The following is a 22,369-nucleotide window of genomic DNA, read 5'->3' as shown; positions in this document are numbered from 1 at the left end:
GAGACCATTAACTATTTTGCAAAACCAAAACTAGCAAGCAAGGCTTAGTTTTTTTTATATTGCCACTGCCTGGAATATATAAAAAAGAGACAATAATGAATGCCATAGGTGAATTCACCTTTTTCTGTGGACCAGAAACACTTGACCAAGACTGACTTGTAAATCTGTGCGCTTTTAACCTGAAAATCATTGCGTGCTGAGCTCAATCAGACCCCTGCTGCATTGGACTGGTAGCCAATCTGCACAAAGCATCACTGAAATAGAAATGGAAAATTGTCTTTGGAAAACAGTCACTTTGTATCATACTTTTATTTTTAAATTAAATTTTATGAAAAATGTAATTATTAAAAAAAAATTACCTGAGCTTTATTCCCAACTAAGTCACTACCTTCCTGATCTTTGAATGATCACACGCCTGTGTGTGTTTTTCTTTTTCACTCACAATGCCAAAGACATGTCTTAACTTAACTGATGTCTCTAGATTGGCCCCGTGTGAATGAATGGGTGTGTGTATATGTGAGTGCCTGGAGGCTGACTGGCAAACCATCTATGCTAAGCCCCATTGCTGCTTGTACAGAGTGCTCTGAACCTGCACTCAGTGGAAAGCACGTCACAAAAATAAACTGAGTTGGCAGATTGAATTGAATTGACTATACCTATATTTTGGCTCCCTTTCAGACTGTAATAAAAATGGAGAGCTCATGAAATGGACAGAATTAGTTTTTTTCCATTATTTACTATAAGGAGAAAAGCAGATAATGGATATTTGCTCCTGATCCCGATGGTGAGCAGCTTACAGTTCCAAGCGCAGCGTGAATACCATTCTCAATGAACTGTGCTAGAATTCTCACATTTGCATCAGATCTACAACTTCAGGGTACGGCACTTGTCAGAGCTCAGTGAAACCTAACAGTGCCCCACCAGAAGAACACCTTGTGCGTAGTGCAGGGAATTGAAGAGAGCTTTAAGCAGTCAGCATTAATTTCAGCCAGCTTTGTGTTTTATGATGATAGGAAAACTCTACTGACCAGCGCACTGCTCTTTAATTCAATTTATAGTATTACCTCTCAGCACTGTGGCAAGGTAGTAGACTGCACAGCATTGTCACCATCACCTATCAGTTGTCCGACTATGTTCTCCCTGTGCTGATTTGCTCTTCTTTTTCACACTGACTCGGTCTTTTCTTGCTGGCACACATGCATAGCTAAATGTTGATTTTTAATTTTAGAAAGTATGTGTGAGTCCTCCTGTGATGTAATGAGGTTTGCTGTCTGCCTTGTACATACTGTAAATGCAAAGAAGGACAGATGGGCATCCTGACTGGAATGGAGGTGATTTCTTGCCCAGCCGGCTTGTATTTCCACTCTTACTATCCTTCCATTATGGCATTCCAGCCGCATTGCAAACCTAGTCCCAGCTGGGAACAAAGAATATTGGAAGTACTGGGGGAGGGTAGATGTCAGGAGAAGTTCATTCCCCCACAAGGCAAGTAGCAGTGTTCCTCTGTGCTGAACCCAATTAGAACACCTGCTGGGTGCCATAAGATTTGGTGTCTGGAAGCACAGCCCTGTTGGAATCCTTGGGTGGTTGTAGAGGGCACTGTGGTGGGAGGACTGCCCTGATTTCCACACACCTTGTTGTGCTCTAGTTGACCAATGCCATGACACTGGAAGTTTAAAAGAAGTTTAAAAAGAAGCCCTGCAGCCTCTCCTCAGGAACACTGAACAGTAGGAGCATAAGGAAGGAGAGAAAGAGTTACACTTGTTTTGTAATTGTGGTGTTGTTGGGTATGCACACTTTTAGAGGTATTAATAAAAATCCTTAATTTGAACCCAGGACTGTGTTTGGCGACATTGTGTCTGAAGTTTGGGGCTCAGTAGCACCTCCTTGTGGTTACATCATTACCAAGACAGGCGCCATGAACTCTGTCCAGAAAAATGTTTTGTACTTGCACACATCAGGGTACACTCAGTGGACAAATTATTAGGAACACTTGCTGATCCATGCAACATTCAATTATTTAATCAGCCAATCATTAGACAGCAGCACAATGCATAAAATCAGGAAGATACTGGTCAGGAGCTTCTGGTAATATTCACATCAAACACCAGAATGGGGACAAATGTGATCTTAGTGATTTAGACAGTGGCATGATTATTGGTACCAGATGGGCTGGTTGGATTATTTCTGTAACTGGTATTTTCATGAACAACAGTCTCTAGAGTTTACTCAGAATGGTGCGAAAAACAAAAAACTTCCAGTGAGTGGCAGTACAGCAGACAGAAATGCTTTGTGGATGAGAGAGGTCAGAGGAGAATGGCCAGACTGGTCTGGGTTGACAGACAGACAGACAGATAGATAGATAGATAGATAGATAGATAGATAGATAGATAGATAGATAGATAGATAGATAGATAGATAGATACTTCATTAATCCCCAAGGGGAAATTCACATACTCCAGCAGCAGCATACTGATAAAAATAATATTAATTAAAGAACAATAAAAACGCAGTGCAAGTTAAAAAAAAAAAAAAAAAAAAAGCAAGGTACAGAGTGCAAGGCAGGTATAACAGACAATAACTTTCAATAATGTTAACATTTACCCCCTCGGTTGGAATTGAAGAGTCACATAGTGTGGGGGAGGAACGATCTCCTCAGTCTGTCAGTGGAGCAGGACAGTGACAGCAGTCTGTCGCTGAAGCTGCTCCTCTGTCTGGAGATGATACTGTTTAGTGGATGCAGTGGATTCTCCATGATTGACAGGAGCCTGCTGAGTGCTCGTCGCTCTGCCATGGATGTCAAACTGTTCAGCTCCGTGCCTACAATAGAGCCTGCCTTCCTCACCAGTTTGTCCAGGACATGAGGCGTCCCTCTTCTTTATGCTGCCTCCCCAGCACACCACCGCGAAGAAGAGGGCGCTCGCCACAACCGTCTGATAGAACATCTGCAGCATCTTATTGCATAAAAATATAAATATTAAATATAAAGGATACAGTAACTCCAATAACCACTCTGTGGTGAGCAGAATAACATCTAAGAATGCACATGTTGAACCTTGAGGCAGATGGGCTACAACAACAGAAACTATGTCACCCCTATCAACCAAGAGCAGAAAGCTGAGGCTGCTCTGGGCACAGGCTCACCAAAACATGACAGTAGAAAACTGGATAATTGTAGCTTGGTCTCATAATTCTTGATTTCTGCTGACGCACACAGATATTTGGGTCAGAATTTGGCACCAACAGCATGATTCCATATACTTAACCTGCCTTGTATCAGTAGTCCAGGCTGGTTGTGGTGGTGCAATGGCGTGGGGAATGTTTTCTTGGCACATTTTAGGCCTGTTCATACCAATCAATCATCACTTGAATGCCACAGCCTATTTGAGTATTGTTAATGACTAGGTGAATCCCTTCATAGCCATATTTTACTTATCTTCTGATGGCTGCCTTCACCATGATAATTCACCATGTAACAAAGCAAAAGTCATCTCTAACTGGTTTCATGAACATGACAATGAGTTCAGTGTTCTTCAGTGGACTTCCCAGTCACCAGATCTGAATCTAATAGAACACCTTTGGGATCTGCAGCATGAATGTGCAGCTGACAAATCTAGAGAAGTTATGTGATGCAATCATGTCAACACGGACCAGCATCTCAAAGGAATGTTTCCAACATTTTGTGAAATCCATGCCACAAAGATTTGAGTTTATGAGCAAAAGGAGGCCTTACTCAGTATTAGTTCAGTGTTGCTAATTATTTGCACAGTGAATGTATAAGAACCATATTACATGTAACACTGAAGGTTATTCTCAATTTTTTGTAAATACTTTCAGAAATATAAACCTTTTATTTAGTCAAGGGCAGAAACAAAAATAAGAAATTAAAATCATAACAAACACTAACAAGCAACAAGACTCAAAGCTAAAGAAACTCTGCTACTAACTAAAAAAAATGTCTCCGGCAGATAGAGGGTTACACAGACGTGTGTATGTAAACGTCTCAGCAGTTCTTCTGTGCGGAGGGGGGAAAGGGCGACTTGAAACCGCCGACAGACTGTAACTCATTGGACGAGCGTCGTGCCAGAGAGATCCGTCTACCGTGCAGCACTCCCTCCGGAGCGCTCATCCCGGAAGGAATTAACTCTCCTGTTGCTCGAGCGTGTTGCTTTCTTTGTTTTGCTGGAAACCTTCGGTTATTCAAGTTCATGTTGGGGTGTCTCGCTGAAAGCGATAACAATAATGGTAAAGTAATCATAAAAATAATAGTTAACAGAATGGTTGAATATAACGCGAAGGTGTAGTGCACCTCCTGTTTTAATGGAATAGGTTTACGGCCACAAGAGCACTATAAACACACACACACACACACACACACACACACACACCTAAAGGCTGTTTCTGCCCTCGCAGGATGATATATGTTTTTGTCTTTTTTTTTGTTGATGTTGTTGGGGGTGAGCTCACAGTGTGTAGCTTGTTCACGTCGCGCACCCTCCCGAGTTCTTGACATCACACGAGTTCCAGTAAACACCATAATCATTGTTTGTCGTATTTTTCAACCCCGCAGCCCGTCCTGTCGTGCACATCCTTAGCAGATGCACTAGTCGTTGGAAACAAAAGAGCAACGGTGGCGGCTGGAGTGCCGACGCACCGTGTCCCATCCCCCATCTGGTAAGCCCCCCCCGGCGTGAGCCTCTATTTTTTTTCTTCTAATAAATTCTAAGCAGCCTCACAGACTTCTGCCCATCCTTCTCTTTTCTTGCTCTTTCGTGTGTTTATTTTTAGCGCCTCATGTTCACCGCACATACTGATGCACGTGTAGATTCTACAGGGGAAACCACATTTTGAGAAACATACATTTACTGTAAGGTGTGTGTTGCGCTTCACTCCCCCCTGAATGCCCTCCATCAGTAGCGAGCTGGAAGTGTCTGACAAAGAACGTGCTGTGAAATTAAACCAGAAAAGGGATGTCGTACGACATGTTGGCCGAAGTGGAGGTGCTATACGTGTGCGTGGCTGGCTCTCCATGTAATAACTTTTGAAGTCTTTAAGCCGCTGAACACTTATTATGAGGAATGGTAATGATGGAGCTTGCCATAACAAAGGAAATGACAAGAAGTGGCATTGTTCTTGTTCAGTTTTGGCTAATTATATTCATAAGAATGACTTACAAATTTTGAAATCATTTCAGTTTTTCTGACTGAGTTGGGCAAGAAAACCCCCACATATGATATACCGTTCTACTCATTTTGATATCTAGTTATGCAAGACGTTCAGCTTTTTGTGGCCCCTCGCCCACCTTATGTTTGCCCCTCAGATTTGGATCATATTTTGTGTAGGAAATTACACACCCTTATGATAAAGGTTAAACCAATAGCTGTCGTCAGCAAATATGATCAGGGGTCCATTGAGGACTAGATCCTTAAACCTGTTCGCAATCTCTTACCGTGAAATAGTCTAAAATGATACCCCAAACCCCAAGTTTGAAATTTGTCATTTTTAACCCCTCTTAGAGGACCAGGACCACCGGTAAGAAATCAGATATCAAAAATATTGCTTCATTTGTGATCAGCAACCTCAAAATATCACAGAACAATGCCCCACGTTCCTATGTTACTATATTTTTTGGAAACTTTGTGAAATGAAGTAAATTTGACCCCTTGTATCCAATTAGGGCAAGGACGATCAGCATTGATCTTGGAGGGCCCCAGTGTCAGCAGGTTCTTGTTCCAGTGAAGTTGCTTAACAGTCCTTGCCTAGAGCAACATCCGGACTTGTTAGTGTTTTAACTCTGAAATGTTAGGTAATTCTTAAATTGTAGTTTTTTTTTCCTTTCTAATGATACCAGCAAGCCCGTGATTCTCGAAAGAATCGGAAATCCAAGAGTGGCAATCACTTTCTGTTCCCTCCGATACTTGGAGAGATGAAATATCATGGAGGGTGGGTGCGTCCTGGGAAAGTTCATGTAATGAAATAAACATATTTGTACTAAAGCGGTTTCACTTTGGTGATGTGACTCAGCTGTAGGCGCCTTCGTTTATTGTTTTTATCCATGCAGTCTCTTTTTTGTTTTTCTATGGCTGTTTTGTCAGCGAGAAGTTGGTTGCTGACGGCGGTGGATTCGCGTGCTGATTTCCGTTAGTTGAGCTCTTTCATTGTGGAGCCGTGATGTCTTTGCTTCTGGTGTGTCTGAAGCACGTCGTAGGAGCCTCCGTGTATTGTTTTTATCCATGCGGTCTCGTCTTTGTTGTTCTGTGGCTGTGTCGTTAGGTAGAAGTCGTTTACTGTTAGGAAGCATACTCCAACTTACACACACTGACTGCTGGCACAGTTACAGGTTGTGGTGTTTGGGCGCCACGCACTGACAAAGTCTATTCGGGGGTTCTGGAGAGGAGGGTCCGTCAGATAGTCGAACCTCGGATTCAGGAGGAACAGTGTGGTTTTCGTCCTGGTCGCGGAACAGTGGACCAGCTCTACACCCTTAGCAGAGTCCTGGAGGTTGCATGGGAGTTCGCCCAACCAGTCTACATGTGTTTTGTGGACTTGGAAAAGGCGTTCGACCGTGTTCCTCGGGGAATCCTGTGGGGGGTGCTCCGGGAGTATGGAGTACCGGACCCCCTGATAAGGGTGATTCGGTCTCTGTACAACCGGTGTCAGAGCTTGGTTCACATTGCCGGCAGTAAGTCGAACCCGTTTCAAGTGAGAGTTGGACTCCCCCAGGGCTGCCCTTTGTCACCGATTCTGTTCATAACTTTTATGGACAGAATTTCTAGGCGCAGCCAGGGCGTTGAGGGGGTCCGGTTTGGTGGACTCAGGATTGGGTCACTGCTTTTTGCAGATGATGTTGTCCTGTTTGCTTCATCAGGCCGTGATCTTCAGCTCTCTCTGGATCGGTTCACAGCCGAGTATGAAGCGGCTGGAATGGGAATCAGCACCTCCAAATCCGAGACCATGGTCCTCAGCCGGAAAAGGGTGGAGTGCCCTCTCAGGGTTGGGAGCGAGATCCTGCCTCAAGTGGAGGAGTTCAAGTATCTTGGGGTCTTGTTCACGAGTGAGGGAAGAATGGAGCGTGAGATCGACAGGCGGATCAGTGCGGCGTCCGCAGTGATGCGGGCTCTGCATCAGTCTGTCGTGGTGAAAAAGGAGCTGAGCCATAAGGTAAAGCTCTCAATTTACCAGTCGATCTATGTTCCTACCCTCACCTATGGTCATGAGCTATGGGTAGTGACCGAAAGAACGAGATCGCGAATACAAGCAGCTGAAATGAGTTTCCTCCGCAGGGTGTCTGGGCTCTCCCTTAAAGATAGGGTGAGAAGCTCAGTCATCCGGGAGGGGCTCAGAGTAGAGCCGCTGCTCCTCCGCATCGAGAGGAGTCAGATGAGGTGGCTCGGGCATCTGATTAGGATGCCTCCTGGACGCCTCCCTGGTGAGGTGTTCCGGGCACGCCCAACCGGGAGGAGGCCCCGGGGAAGACCCAGGACATGCTGGAGGGACTATGTCTCCCTGCTGACCTGGGAATGCCTCGGGATTCTCCCGGAAGAGCTAGACGAAGTGGCCGGGGAGAGGGAAGTCTGGGCATCTCTGCTCAAGCTGCTACCCCCGCGACCCGACCTCGGATAAGCGGAAGAGAATGGATGGATGGCACTGACTCTGGGAACTACGGGCTCGGTTTTGTATTACAAATCATTGAGCTCTTTCGTTAGTTGAGCTCTTTCATTGTGGAGCCGTGACGTCTTTGCTTCTGGTGTGTCTGAAGCGCGTCGTAGGAGCCTCCGTGTATTGTTTTTATCCATGCGGTCTCGTCTTTGTTGTTCTGTGGCTGTGTCGTTAGGTAGAAGTCGTTTACTGTTAGGAAGCATACTCCAACTTATACACACTGACTGCTGGCACAGTGGATTAGAGCAGGTGTAGTTTACAGGTTGTGGTGTTTGGGCGCCACGCACTGACTCTGGGAACTACGGGCTCGGTTTTGTATTACAAATCGTTGAGCTCTTACCGTTATGTGATTCAAATATGCCACACAGACCGCTGGTACAGTGGATTAGAGCAGGTTTATTTCACAGGTTGTGTTGTTTGTGCGCCACCTACTGACTCTGGGAAGCCGCTGGGTTTGACTCTGAGGCGCAGTGCACATGCGGTGCGTCCGCCGTCCATGCACAAATTAAACTGTGGTTTAGTAATATAGATCATCCAAATATTTTGAAGCCTAAAATGGATGAGTAATTTTCTGTTCTTCAGTTTCCCTCTGAGTACCTTACTAAACTACACAGTACATGATGAATACACATAAGTGTAAATTGAAAGTTAGATGGAGAACTGTTGGTTCCATTGTCATTTGCATCGTATTGCTAATAAGGAGCAATTAAAACAGTGAATGTAGCTGTTTAAAACTAAAAATGAGCAATTAAGGGTTCAAAATCTTAACAAGTGAGACAACTAAAATAAAGTTATCAGCATTAAATGACTTCACATAAGGCAGCTGGGTTGTAATGAAAACCTGTAGCCACTGTGGCCCTCCAGGATCAGAGTTGGACAACCCTGCATTAGGGGGTGAACCTCTGGGGTCAATTGATGTGGCAAGAGTGAAAAATTAGAACATTAGAACACTCTAGACGAGAACAGGCCATTCAGCCCAACAAAGCTCACCAGTCCTATCTACTTATTTCTTCCAAAATACATCAAGTCGAGTTTTGAAAGTCCCCACCGTGTTACTGTCTACCATACCACTTGGTAGCTTATTCCAAGTGTCTATCGTTCTTTGTGTAAAGAAAAACCTCCTAATGTTTGTGCGAAATTTACCCTTAACAAGTTTCCAATTGTGTCCCCATGTTCTTGATGAACTCATTTTAAAATAACAGTCTCAATCCACTGTACTAATTCCCTTCATAATTTTAAACACTTCAATCATGTCACCTCTTAATCGTCTTTTGCTTAAACTGTGTAGGCTCAGCTCTTTTAATCTTTCCTCATAATTCAACCCCTGTAGCCCTGGAATCAGCCCAGTCACTCTTCTCTGGACCTTTTCTAGTGCTGCTATGTCCTTTTTGTAGCTTGGAGACCAAAACTGCACACAGTACTCCAGATGAGGCCTCACCAGTGCATTATAAAGGTTGAGCATAACCTCCTTGGACTTGCACGCCACACATCGTGCTATATAACCTAACATTCTCTTAGCCTTCTTAGTGGCTTCTGAACACTGTGGGGAAGTTGATAGCTTAGAGTCAACTATGACTCCTAAATCTTCTCATAAGGTGTACTCTTGATTTTCTGACCGCTCATTGTGTATTCAAACCTAACATTTTTACTTCCTATGTGTAATACTTTATTTACATTTACTGACGTTAAATTTCATCTCCCACAAATCTTCCCAAGCCTGTGTGCTATCCAAGTGCTTCTGTAATGATACAACGGATTCCAAATTATCTGCTAATCCATTGTCACGCACGCGCGCATAGGTAGCCACGTAAAGACCCGACGAGCAACGTAACATATCGTGCCAGGGGACCAAGGCAGGGTATTAACCTTTCTTTTATTCCCACAGAAAGACAGAAACAACACTGCCGTAACTTTGCCCGGATTCCCTAAACCACGCGCTACCACTTCTGCATTCCATCCCTCCCTCTGGTCCCATCTTGATGATGTCATGGCTCCCATACAGCACCTTAGTTCCTTCCTAGCATTCCTTTCATCAGTTTCAGGTCCCACCTCATAAATGGTCCTTCCATCACATGCAAAATGTCTTTTGTAATGATAGGAAGTCATATCACTGACCATATTTTTTGTTTGCAAATCTGTATAGTATACGGGGCCAGAAACTCCAAACCTTTATGAGTTTCTGTGTCCTTATAACACCACCTATCTTGTATCATCTGCGAACTTAACCAGCATGTTACTTATATTCCTATCTAAATCATTTATATATATTAAAAATAGCAGCAGCCCTTGCACTGACCCCTGTGAAACACCACTCTTAACATCAGCCAGTTCTGATGAGGTTCCTCGCACCATCACCCTCTGCTTCCTGTGTCTGAGCCAATTCTGCACCCATCTGAAAACATCACCCTGAACTCCCACTTCTTTTAATTTGATGCCCAACCTCTCATGTGGCACCTTATCAAATGCTTGCAAAATGACAAATTACTGTTACAACTGAGAACATTTAGACTTTAAACATTTAAACTGAACCACATATTGTACTATTTCAAAAATCTGACAAAACTATTTGTGTTTATTATATACTTCTACCTGATGAAGTAAATCATATTTCTTAATTAACACTTGTGGGATATGGCCGGCATGTCATCCCGGCCAACACCCCCAGGCCACCAGGTGGAGCCCTTCCTGCAGCATGGAGGTGCCCCGAATGCCAGCAGGGAATACTGGACAATGTAGTTTTTATTCTCAGCCCTGTTGGATACCTTGGGGCCCGCTAGAGGACGCTGCAGGGAGGCACAGAGACTATTTGCCTTACACCCAGGAAGTACGTCAGAGTCACGTGGACAAAGGGAACGATGTGCTTCCTGTGTGAAGAAAAAGCAGGATTTTTTATCTGACCCGGAAGTGTTCCAGGTCACATGGACAGAGAGAGTGAAACGCTTCCGGGTCAAGGACTATAAAAAGGACAGTGAAACACCAGAGCGTTGAGCTGAGCTGGGTGGAAGGGTGGCAATGCGTCTGGGAGTGGAGGATTAATTGATTATTGATTTATTATTGTGTATTATATGAGTATAGTGGAGTGTAGAGTGCTTGGTGCGCATTATTATTATAAAATAAAGTCATTGGACTTTTATCTGGTGTCTGACGTCTGATCTGAGGGTTCAAGGGGTTGACAGTGCCTCTATCTTTCACACACTCCAAATTAAGATGGCTAACAGTAATTTCAGACATTTTTCTTTTACAGTACCAACAGCAAAGAATAATCCAAGCCGTGAAAGGCACTGGTCAGCTGCTGACTCTGATTGATATCGTTGTAGTTGGTGTTACAGTGTCATTGTGAGATTCTCTGTACCATTTGCAGATTTATACCAATAACAATGGCATAAGGTAGGGGTGTCCAACTCTGGTCTAGGAGGGCTGCAATGGCTGCAAGTTTCATTCAAAACCTTCTCTTAATTGGTGACCAGCTTCTGTTGCTGATTAACTTTATTTTGCTTTAATTTTAATTGGCTTGCTATTTAAGACTCAGACCTACCAAGTTTAATTAGTTAGATGGAGATATATTGCATGTTGATCATTAAATACAGAACAGTGTTTTTCTAAAAAGTACTACATACGAATGTCTAGAGGTAATCAGCACAAGTCATTTTCCTGGCACAGTGCTTTTTTTGATGAACACTAGGTTCCTCTTTCTTGCTTACTTTTCTTGTTAATGTATAGGACTGTAATCTAAAAGGCTGCTGGTTTAGGTCCTACTGCAGAATGTCCAGGTGACACTGAGCAAGCCACTTCACCTGCCTGTGCTCCAACCGTACAAACAGAATGCGCTATACATCTTTATAAACAAAACTCTTTGGCATGAGGCTCACTGCATTAAGGTGCTAAATAAAATAAAGTTTGGCCAATGTTCTGTTTTCAAAAATTTTAAAAGATTTTTTGAAAAATACTTATTTGTATTAATATCACCCTGTGAAACTATAATGCAAATGACACCCTTATTCATGAAGCAGATATAACTGCTGTAATACACCACATTCATAATCAGTTTCTCATGATGGAGACAAAATCCAAAGAAGTTTACTTGTCCATTTTAACACAGCAAGAGATTCAGAAAGTTATGTGACCACCACTACAAGCCTGAAGTACAATTCTTCTTCAGCTCTACGTTAGAAGACTTGCTGGGCTGTCACATGGTGAGAAACTGCTCTGATTGGTGATTTTCAGGTAGCCACTCACAGCGAGCATTCTGTGAAAAATGGGAGAAGGAGCAGACTGCCGGCATACAGATCAGAGACGCTGGAAAGAGCCCAACAGCTAGCAGCCACCACACCACTCTTTCGCCCAAATATGTATACCACTGGCAGTAAAATAAAAATATTCACTAGTCATGCCAGAGCACATTTGAAAGTAAATTTGTAAATTTTGTAAGTGCATTTTACAGCCTGCCAGGAGATGTTAAAATTTCATTCAATTTTGAAAAATATATAAGAATGTCGCTTAGATATATCCCATATATACTGTATGTATGGTGCTGAAAATTAAATGTAACAGTTGACCTGGCTGGTAAAATTGCCCAGACTCCATTTTGGTCATATTCATAAGTCACAAGACATTATGTTTCAAAATACTCCTGTGACCTTACATTTAATTAGGAAGGTTTGAAAATTATATGTTTCAATATGCCGTATATATGATTTGTGGTGGTGGACTGAATAATTTAGGATTATATGTTAATCGATCAAAATCATGCTCATCGTGAACAGTTAACATTGTGCTCATTTTCAAAAGTGCTAGTGCTGTACTACTCCCAGCAGACTTTACTCCCGGAGACTTTCCCAGCAGCACTGGGCACAAAGCAGGAAAAAACCCTGGACAGGATACCATTGTATGGTGATGTCCTCTCACACACTTGTGCACTCATACTGTGGCTGATTTAGAGTGGCTCATTAACCTAACCTGCACATCTTTGGAGATGCGGGAGGAAAACTCATACAAACACAGGCAGAATGTGCAAACTGCACACAGATAATGACTGAGCGTAGAATGTGAACCCATGATGCTGGAGTCTACAGTATGAACCAATAGAGCTAATCATTGCACCACATGTCCCATTCATTGTATAGCAATAAGAAGAATAAAGACAAACCAAAATTTGTTTCCATGAATATTCCGATGCTCTCAGGTTTGTTTGGTTGAGGAACAAGATAAAAAAAGCTCAAGTCTACTAACCAGGTACACTATTTAAATGTGATTTTTCACACATTCTTGTTGGTATATTTTTTTCTCAAGGTTTAAATGGTGTACAGAAGCAATTAAGAAGACTATTAATATGTTGAGCAAAACAGCATACCATGTAAAAGTCATAGGAGATTATTCTTAACTTATACAGTTTAGTGCCTGTAAGGCCGTGTCACAGTTAACACTCTGCAGGACAAGATTTAATACCCAGAAATGTCTATATACTGTATATGTTTATTGTACTTCCTCCCCAGTCTCTAGGAGGTCCACATTTGACTAGGAATGATATGCTGATCATGGGTCTGCTCTGTACTTATGACAGTAAACCAAAACTTAAAATTTCATGTCACTGGTGGACTGCATATTTCAAGTTGCGTCACAGATTCTTAAAGATTGTAGGAGAAAGTGGGCACTACCTATTCTGCTAGGCTTTTAGTGGCACACAAGACCTCTTAAGGCAGGAGATTTAACCGGGATGCAGAAATCCATCTTCACCCCCAACCTGCATTCCTCAGAAAAAGGCTTAACTGCAGCTTGTAACATTCTTAGGCAGTGCTGTACTTCATCTGTTAACAAAGATCTAAGTCAGAGTTGAACTGATATCTCTGCAGACACATAGAGGCGCCAAATCGACACCCGTGTTTATTATTCAATGAGTGGCAACTTTGACAAACAAAGTAATGTGCCTATGAGTAGGAACAAATTTTGTAACTGGAAGTGGCCTTGATTCAATAGCCAGAGGTTACACCTTACTTCAAAAATAGCTGTACTCTCTCCGAAACCAAAAAGCTGGTGAGCGGCTCTCTCACTGGGGAGCTGAAAGCTGACAATCTCTTCTCTTTGTAGACCTGAAAGCTAAGGACTATTCTGCCAAGGCAGGCTCTGTGCCAGTAACTGAGATCAATCTGAGAAGCAGCCATTATTTCAAGATGGGGACTCCAGAGCCTAAACACTTGTGCTAGAAGGAGTAATGTTTTTCTCTATGACGTTGCAGAGTAACGGAGCAAAGCATAGCACACCACGAACAAAGGATCATGTCATGAAGAGAAAGAGTGCACTCCAATGCAAGGAGAATCCTCCACTTGAAAATGGACCAACAACAAAAACAACTCCATACAGCATCACACATCATCATTCAAGACTTGGTATCAGAAAACCTTTTATCCGTGCAAAGATAAAATTACAACTCTAAATATAGCAAGTACACTGCCAGCCTGTTCTGTGTTACATGTTTGGCTGTCTGGCATCCTGTCTTCTATGTCAATATACATGCAGATAATCCTGGTGTTTATCTATAAATTGTAGTATTCTGTTTCTTAAAACAAGTATGCTTCAGTTGCCTTAATGAATGTCTAATGACTGGAAACCCCCTTTTACAGAGAATGGTATGGAAAAAAAGTAGGAGCCTTATCAAATTATTTATTTAATTACTGGCAATGCCAAAAGCAAAAGTGATAATTAATTGACCAAATTTAAATTACCTTCCTCTTTATTACATTGTTTTCACATCCCTGGGGAAGGACAAGTTAATTTCCCTAATCCTTCTATGTGATATTGATGCCAAAATATGAATTAGCATTCTTATTGCTGAGCCACTTGTAGGTTTGGTCCTTTGCTTTGTATTGTCCTGTTGTAAAGTGATCTCAGCCATAGTTTCTGGCAATCTTCTTGTACCCCACACTAATCTACACTCCATGGGTGACAGGGCCTTCAGCTGTATAGCGCCCAGACTCTGGAATGACCTACCAAAATTAATTAGATCAGCTGACTCCATGAATTCTTTTAAAAAACAACTCAAAACTCATCTGTTCAGGAAGGCTTTTAGCTCTACTTGACTTTATTACCCTTCTCTCAGTTTACCTCTCTGTCAAGATGCTCATGTAACCTGTATGTGTGTGTGCTAGACCATCAATTATGTTGTCTGTTTTTTTCTCTCTGAATTCACTGTCGTAATCTTCTTATTTATTTATCTGGTTTGTACAATGCTATACTGTATACTGTATACCCTGCCGTTCTTTCTTATATTCTGTAAGTGCCTTGAGCATGGGAAAGGTGCTATATAAATAAAATGTATTATTATTATTATTATTGTAGTTGTTTAGATGACTAAACAGCATTTCATGTGGCGTCTGTCTGTACTTCACTTTGTTTTACTCATCTTTCTCCTGTGATGTGTTCCCCTGTCATGGCTGATGGAAGACATTAGTTTAATAAAATGCAACCAGTGTATAAATGGTGTAAAATGGCATGGGCCATTTTCAGTTGGTAATCTACAATACACTTTGCACTTTGGCCTCATTCACAACTAGTCACAAAACATTTTATGTCTTATTTAGTCACTTTAGTTGTCTACAAAAATCTGTAGATATTGGTAAGTGTTTTTTATCACAGTATCAACTTTTATTCTTGTATATTCTCATTAAGGCTGGTAGTACTCATTGCTGTTGATTTCAGCTTCACTCTGGAGCATTGAATTTCTAACTTTAATTTAATTGTTGGCTTCATAATGTCTTTCTTCTCATTTTGTCTTCTAATTTGCTCAGTAAGTGTGAAGGGAAAATCTTTTACTAGGTAGAGTCTGGGTGGCATGATTCTAATTACATTTTCTTGATTTTGAGGCAACAGCATTTACGCTTACATTTTTTTTTTTGTTTAGCAGGTGCTTTTATCCAAAGTGGCTTACAAAAGATATCAACATTATTAAACCATCTGACGATTACAGTATATCCACAATAATGTAACATGCTTGAAGGTCAGTCAGTCAGTCAGTCATTATCCAACCCGCTATATCCTAACACATGGTCATGGGGGTCTGCTGGAGCCAATCCCAGCCCACACCGGGCACAAGGCAGGAACAAATCCCCGGGCAGGGCGCCAGCCCACTGCAGACGCTTGAAGGTCCAGTCATTTACTTGAGTTTTGCCATTGGGACATTACCAGATTTTTCAACTTTTAACCAATGGCAGGGATTGAAATGAAATCTTGTGATTTATAATTTGATGCCTTATTCACCAGCCCACAGTATGCATGATTTATATATACTATACTATACTTATACTATACTATACGATGTCAAATTCATAAATAAATACAGTACATGTTTCAACTTAATGTCTGATAGACATTATTAGACAGTATAATAACCAAGCTCTTGGTTATGATGACACAGTGTCACAGATGGATACCACTAATTCTTCTTTATCTGAAGAGGAAATGCTCAGTTCCTCCCTGTTGCAGTAAGGTTATTCTCGTGTGTCACATGACACTTCTTGGCATTTACCCTTAGTTCACATCATTTACTTTTTTTATTTCTGTCCTAGAGCTGTTGGTGTTCTCCCAAACTTGGTAACTTCCTTGAGATAAGTTATTTTTGAAATGTTAAACGTTTTCACATTTAGTTAACTCTTAACCACAAAAATTAACAACCATTAAAAGCAAAAAAAAAAAGATCAAATTAAAATGAGTGACAGCTTGTAACTTCCTTCTCCAGTGCAAGAAAGGATGCAATGTATTTATATCCTGTGTGTCTGTAAGCATTGCTTAGAAATGAATGATTACTTTGAAAAGGTACATTATTCTGTAATATGCAAGTGATGCTTATTCAAAAAGAACCTTTAATGACATATTTGCTTTAAAATGTTTGTGTATGTCATTTATCTTAACTCAGGTCTGCTGAGAATACAAGTTCCTACTGTAGTTCTAAACAGGCATTAGTAGAAACTCTTGCAAGCCCTTCAAAGCAGGCAGCATTATGAGTGATTATTATGTAATCTAACTGTCTCCTACCCTCTTAATCCAGTTCAGGATCGCTTTGGCCCAGAGCCTGTCCATGCTGCACCACGTGCAAGGCAGGAAGCACCTTTAGACTGATGCGTCCTGCCTTGGGGACAATTCAGAATTACCAGAGAACTTAATTTGCCATTTTTAGGGAAATGAAAAGAAAACTCCAAACAGACACAGGAAGAATATGCAAATGCACTAAAATATCAACTGGGAAGGGCATTTGAACCAAAGATGATGTGTCCCTGTGGTAGCCGTGCCAAATACTGCACTACTCGTACAGTTTGTTATGTTTGGCCCTAAAATACATAAATACAGTTCAACCAAGCAAAAAAAAAAAGTTTTCCCCAGTCATCTGTGTTTTATTAACTGCTGATTTGTTCAGAATGGCCAGTTCACATTTTGGAGCTTGGTGGAAATAAACACAACTACCTGTACTACCCTTCAAATTGATGAAATTAAGTAAGCAACGTAGACCTATGTCCTTCAAAAAAAAACTTCACACAGCTCCAAAACGATAGACAGGACTCCTTTCTGCTCTCCTCGTAAGTAGCTGTGCTGCAACCGCCCATAGGATGGCTGTTTGCATTATGAAGGGGATAGGGGAAAGCCCTCAGGAGTCTCTTCCCCAGAAGAATCAAAACTGCTGGAGAGCCAATGGGGTTAGGCCTTTTGGGGATTAGAACTGGTGTGGTGCTGAGGTGTCGCCATCCGGGTAGGCACGTGGAGCGTCTTGTCTCTCCGGCAGGATGATTATCTTCCTCTGCTGTCAGTGGAGCTTTATAAACTCTGTATTTCAGACCAGATACTGGCCAGATCTCTGTAGGTGTTGTCAGAAAAACGACCATAAGACATCGAGAAGGTTTGGGGCAGCCACCCGTATAATTGTTCCCGGCTGCAACACTGATTAAATAATAAAGACATGTTCATTCAACTGAGTCCAAAACAGAACTGACTCTCAGGAGACAAGATGGCAGCTTTAAAGGCCAGTAGCGGAAGTGATGTCATCAATACTGGAACCGGAAGTGATGTCATTGGCTTTCCCAGAGCCGGGCGGGATTTCCCTAGAATGGTCTGCAAAAGATCGAGAGGGAAAATTAGTGCACTTCGCCACCCCCTGGTCTGGCGTGGAATCACATGTATTTAAGCCCTTTAGCTGTCTCCTAAACACACATGTGTGACAGTGTATACACCTTTTATTGGTCTAGTCGCTCTGATGGCTGTCTTGCTCAGGGAGTAGCTGTTGCTGTAGCGGATTGGCTCCTTCCATAGGTGTCTGATGTCACTCCTTTCAACGAGCGTATTATGAGACTCAGATTAAGGCATTCTCTGGGTGCCTTGTCTGTTGTCGCAGTGTATGTTCCGACCACGTTGAGCAATGTCTCGGTGAGGTTTTATTTGCAGCCTTGCTTGGTGGTTGATAGGTGCCTGCGAGGTGACAGTCGTCTAGTCACGGGTGATTTCTTTGTGATCACATGCACTGACAAGGCTGGCTATCAGGATTGTGTCGATTCCCATGGTTCTGGGGACTGTAGTGAAAGTGGCTCTGTGTTCCTTGACTTTGCAAAAGGTCAGAGGCTGCGGAGCAGTGGATCCTGGTTCCAGCACCTTTAGCCGCATTGCTGGACTTGGTACTCCAATACTCATTGTACAGTAAAGTAGATCGATCACATCCTTGTGTCCAGATGCTGGAGGATCTTACAAAACTACAGGGTCTACAGAAGTGCCCAGATTGTGAATTCTGACCACAGACTTGGTGTTGCTACTATGAAGATCCAGCTTAAGTCCATTAGGCTACCACCTACTAGGAAAATGAGGCAGTACCTGACCAGACTCCAAGATAAGGCTGTTTCTAATGGGTTTGCATGTAGTTTGTGTGAGGAATGTACAGACTGGAAAATGGGACTTGTCGTCTCTATCTGTAAAGGAAAGGGTGATTGCTGGGATTGTGGCAACTACAGGGAGATAACACTGATCTTGGTGCCAGGTAAGGCATTTGCTAGTGTCGTCCTCAATAGAATCCGTGACCACTTGCTCACCTACCAGCGACCGGAGCAATCTGGTCTTACACCTAAGAAGTCTACCATCAACTGCATTCTGGCACTGGGGGTTCTCATTGAGCACAAATGTGAATATCAGCAGAGTTTCTTTCATAAACTGTTTGATTCAGTTGATCGAGCTACTTGCATGGACTGGGTGTTGGGCAGGGTCATGGTTTCCAGCAGCTGTGGGGTTTCTGTTGGTGAAGAACAAAATCACTGATCTTGACTTTTTCAACGATGCCATGATCTCTTTTATGTCAAATGAGTGGTTGCTCATCACATCCTGGCACTGAGGGTTCACATGGAGCGCAAACGTGAATATCGGCAAAGGTTCTTTGCAGCCTTTATTGATTTTCGTAAGGCACTCGACTCAGTTAATTGAGCTGCCCAGTGGGACATCCTGAGACTTTGTGGGATCCCCCTGAAGTTGCTGGATATCATGGCTGGCCTGTACACTGGTACTGTGATTGCTGTGCAGAGTGGAGGCAGAACCTCTGTGTTTTTCCCAGTTGATTCTTAAGTTCATCAGGGGTGTGTTCTTGCTCCTACTTTGTTCAGTGCTTTCATGGGCTGAGTGTTGGGCAGGGTGGTGGGGTCCAGTGGCTGTGGGGCATGTATTGGTGAAGAAAGATTTTCTGATCTTGACTTTGCTGACAATGCTGTGATCTTCACAATGTCAATGGAGGCTTTGATCGGGGCTCTTGAGAGACTGAGAGAGGAGTCTGAGTGTCTGAGCTTGTGAGTGACCTAGATAAAAAACAAGATTCAGGCCTTTAAAGATCTCTTAAGTACAGCCATCAGCAATGTGTCTGTCTGTGGAGAGGTTTACTTACCTTGGCAGCGACATTCATATCTCTGGTGACTTCCTATGAAATCAGTAGACGGATTGGCAGAGCGTGGGATGTCATGACATCGCTGGAAAGGGGTATGTGGTGCTCCTGATATCTTTGCAAAAGGATGAAGTTCCAAGTGTTTAGAGTCCTGGTGCTTCTTGTTTTGCTGTATGGTTGTGAAACATGAACACTATCCACTGACTTGAGACAAAGACTGGACTTCTTCGGTACTATGTCTCTTCGGAGAATTCTTGGGTACTGCTGGTTTGACTTTGTTTCGAAAGAGCGATTACTCATGGAGTCCTGAATGAGGCACATTACCTGCATTATGAGGTAGCATCAGTTACGGTACTATGGCCTTGTGTCACAATTCCCTTAGGGTGATCAGGCGCACAGGATCCTCATTTGCTGAGAACCCAAGTGGCTGGACCAGGCCAAGGGGACACCCATGTAACATGTGGCTGCGGCACATACATGATCATTTCCCATGGGGGGATTGGACTGCATGTCTGCCTGTGGGGGTTGCCAGCCAGGATCCCAAGCTGTTTTGTCGTGTGGTGGGTGTGGCAATGTGCTGTACCAGTGCATACCCCCCAACCTGACCTGACCTGAATGTAGACCTCAGCGCTAACGTTTGCAGACAAGTATGTTGGGTCTGGCCCTGTATTCAAACATCTCCCATGATACCCTTTTCTCAATCCAAGCAAACCTGTATAAATGATTACACCATTGATGAGTAGTTTTGGAGAAGGTTGGGAAATTTTGCTACTTGGGTGATATGTTGAAGGCACACAGACGTTTGTGCACATCAAGTGAAAGAGAGGGTGTATTAAAAAAAATACCAGGAGTTTTCTCCCTTGTTAACATCTAAAGGAGCCCCTCTGGCTTTAAAGGGTCAAATGTATGTGTTATGCTAAATTGGAGTGAAATATGGACAATGAAGGTAGAAGCAAACTTGAGAATGATCAGATGAATGTGTGACAAACCATGCATTGAATGGAGATTTTCCCAAAACCTCTAGAATAAAGGATCACCTGTCTTTTTCTATTTCAGCCATCACTTTGGTCTTTTTTTTTCATTTAACCTAAGGCTACCCACTTCAAAATAATCTTTCCATTTCAGTATCTCCTCCTTCAGTTCCACTTTTCTTTTTGCAATTAATATGAGATCATCAGCATATAATAGCTCCCATGGCAGTCCCTCACACACTTCTATGGTTATCACCTCTATCACCATACTAAAAACATTAGATTCAGAAATGTATTTTTGTAATTATAGTAAATTTTATCTGCCATAGTCAGATCACTTTACTTTGGAACATCAGCTTGCTGCATTAACCAGCTGCTCTTCAGCTTTAGATCACCGACAAGTGGTTTGAAAAATCCTTTAGATCACCTGTTTAATATTTTAGAATTCATAGAACATTGAATGGTGGCAAGTCATCCAGGTCCTACAGCAGCAAAGCATTTTGAAACCATGTCACTACTCCCACCACCATACCTGAATGGCTGGCATGAGTTCCTTACTGTAAAATGCAGTGTTAACAAGGATGACATCAACCACAAAGTGCTGCTTTTATCTTACCTTTTCATTTCTCTAAAACTCTCAAGGATCTTTGTGAATGGCTGAGAAGTTTAGGCGAACACTCATGTTTTTAATGGTGAGCAATTGTTCCTTCCTTCCTTCTCAGTCATGAATTTAATTTTTGTTCATTTCCTATCTGCTGGTGAACTAGTCATAAAAACTGACTTCAGCAGAAGTGTGACAGGCTGGTATAATTATTGATGCTGATGTTCTTCCAGGGTTTCACCTGACTTAAGGGAAACAAACACCTTGCTCTTGGGCCAATTTTTGTGGAAGGTCTGCTTCTGTAAAAATGGGTCACTGTCAAAGACATTTTCCATTTCTGCCAGTATAGCTCAGAATGTGGTTTGATCGAGGCTCAGGGCTTTACAATTTCATTTTTTCTTGACTGACATTTTTGTCTCCAGAGTTTTTCCAGAATTTCTTTTGATTGTAATGTGATCTGTCTCTAGAACTGGTGTGCAATCAGCTTGATGTTGAGGATATAGACTAAAGTTAGCCTTATTTATGTTGGGCACAATGGGTGTAAATTAAGTCTGATTGTTAATCACAAAATTAAACATGCCACTTAAAGATCCATTTAATTAGTCTGAATTCACTAGGGCAGATAATAACTTTTTCACACTTGAAGAGTGAATATTTAATTTTCCTACACACCTAACAAATTGCTTTTATCAGACTCGCTTCTATGTATCATTCTAATTTGTTAAAAATCAGTGGGGAAAATTATACATCATATAAGTACTTTTTCATAAAACTGTATTTGAAGACCCTAATGAGGTCCCTATGCTGATGCACCTCTGAGGTAATTGTTTGTGTAATATCTTCCTGTATTTGTACATTATTTCAACATTAGTTTAAAGATCCAAAGGAGACCCCACATCAATTTTGATTTCAAATGTCCTTTTAAGAGCTTATCATCACTTATATTAAAAATACTTTTTTTCTGTGGCTTAAATTATTGAAGATGGTTACGGGAGAGTGGAGGTCTTCAGTGAAGCTATATTCTGGAGCACAGAGCCCTCTGTTGGTAAATAATTGATAGTATGTGTGAGAGAGAAGGACAGAGTACCAAAGCTTGACTTTTTCTTGACAATATTTAGTTAACTTAATTGAATTGTTTAGAACTTATTGCTTTTAAGTTTGCATCTCAGTTAGTAGTTTTAACAGGAAATTTAAAATATAAAATTAATTGGAAGCAAGAAGATTTAGTATATCATACAAGCCTAAGTG

The sequence above is a fragment of the Erpetoichthys calabaricus genome, chromosome 10 (assembly GCF_900747795.2).
Source record: "Erpetoichthys calabaricus chromosome 10, fErpCal1.3, whole genome shotgun sequence".
In the NCBI taxonomy this organism is placed as follows: domain Eukaryota; kingdom Metazoa; phylum Chordata; class Cladistia; order Polypteriformes; family Polypteridae; genus Erpetoichthys; species Erpetoichthys calabaricus.
Note: the sequence above shows the minus strand (reverse complement) of the source record.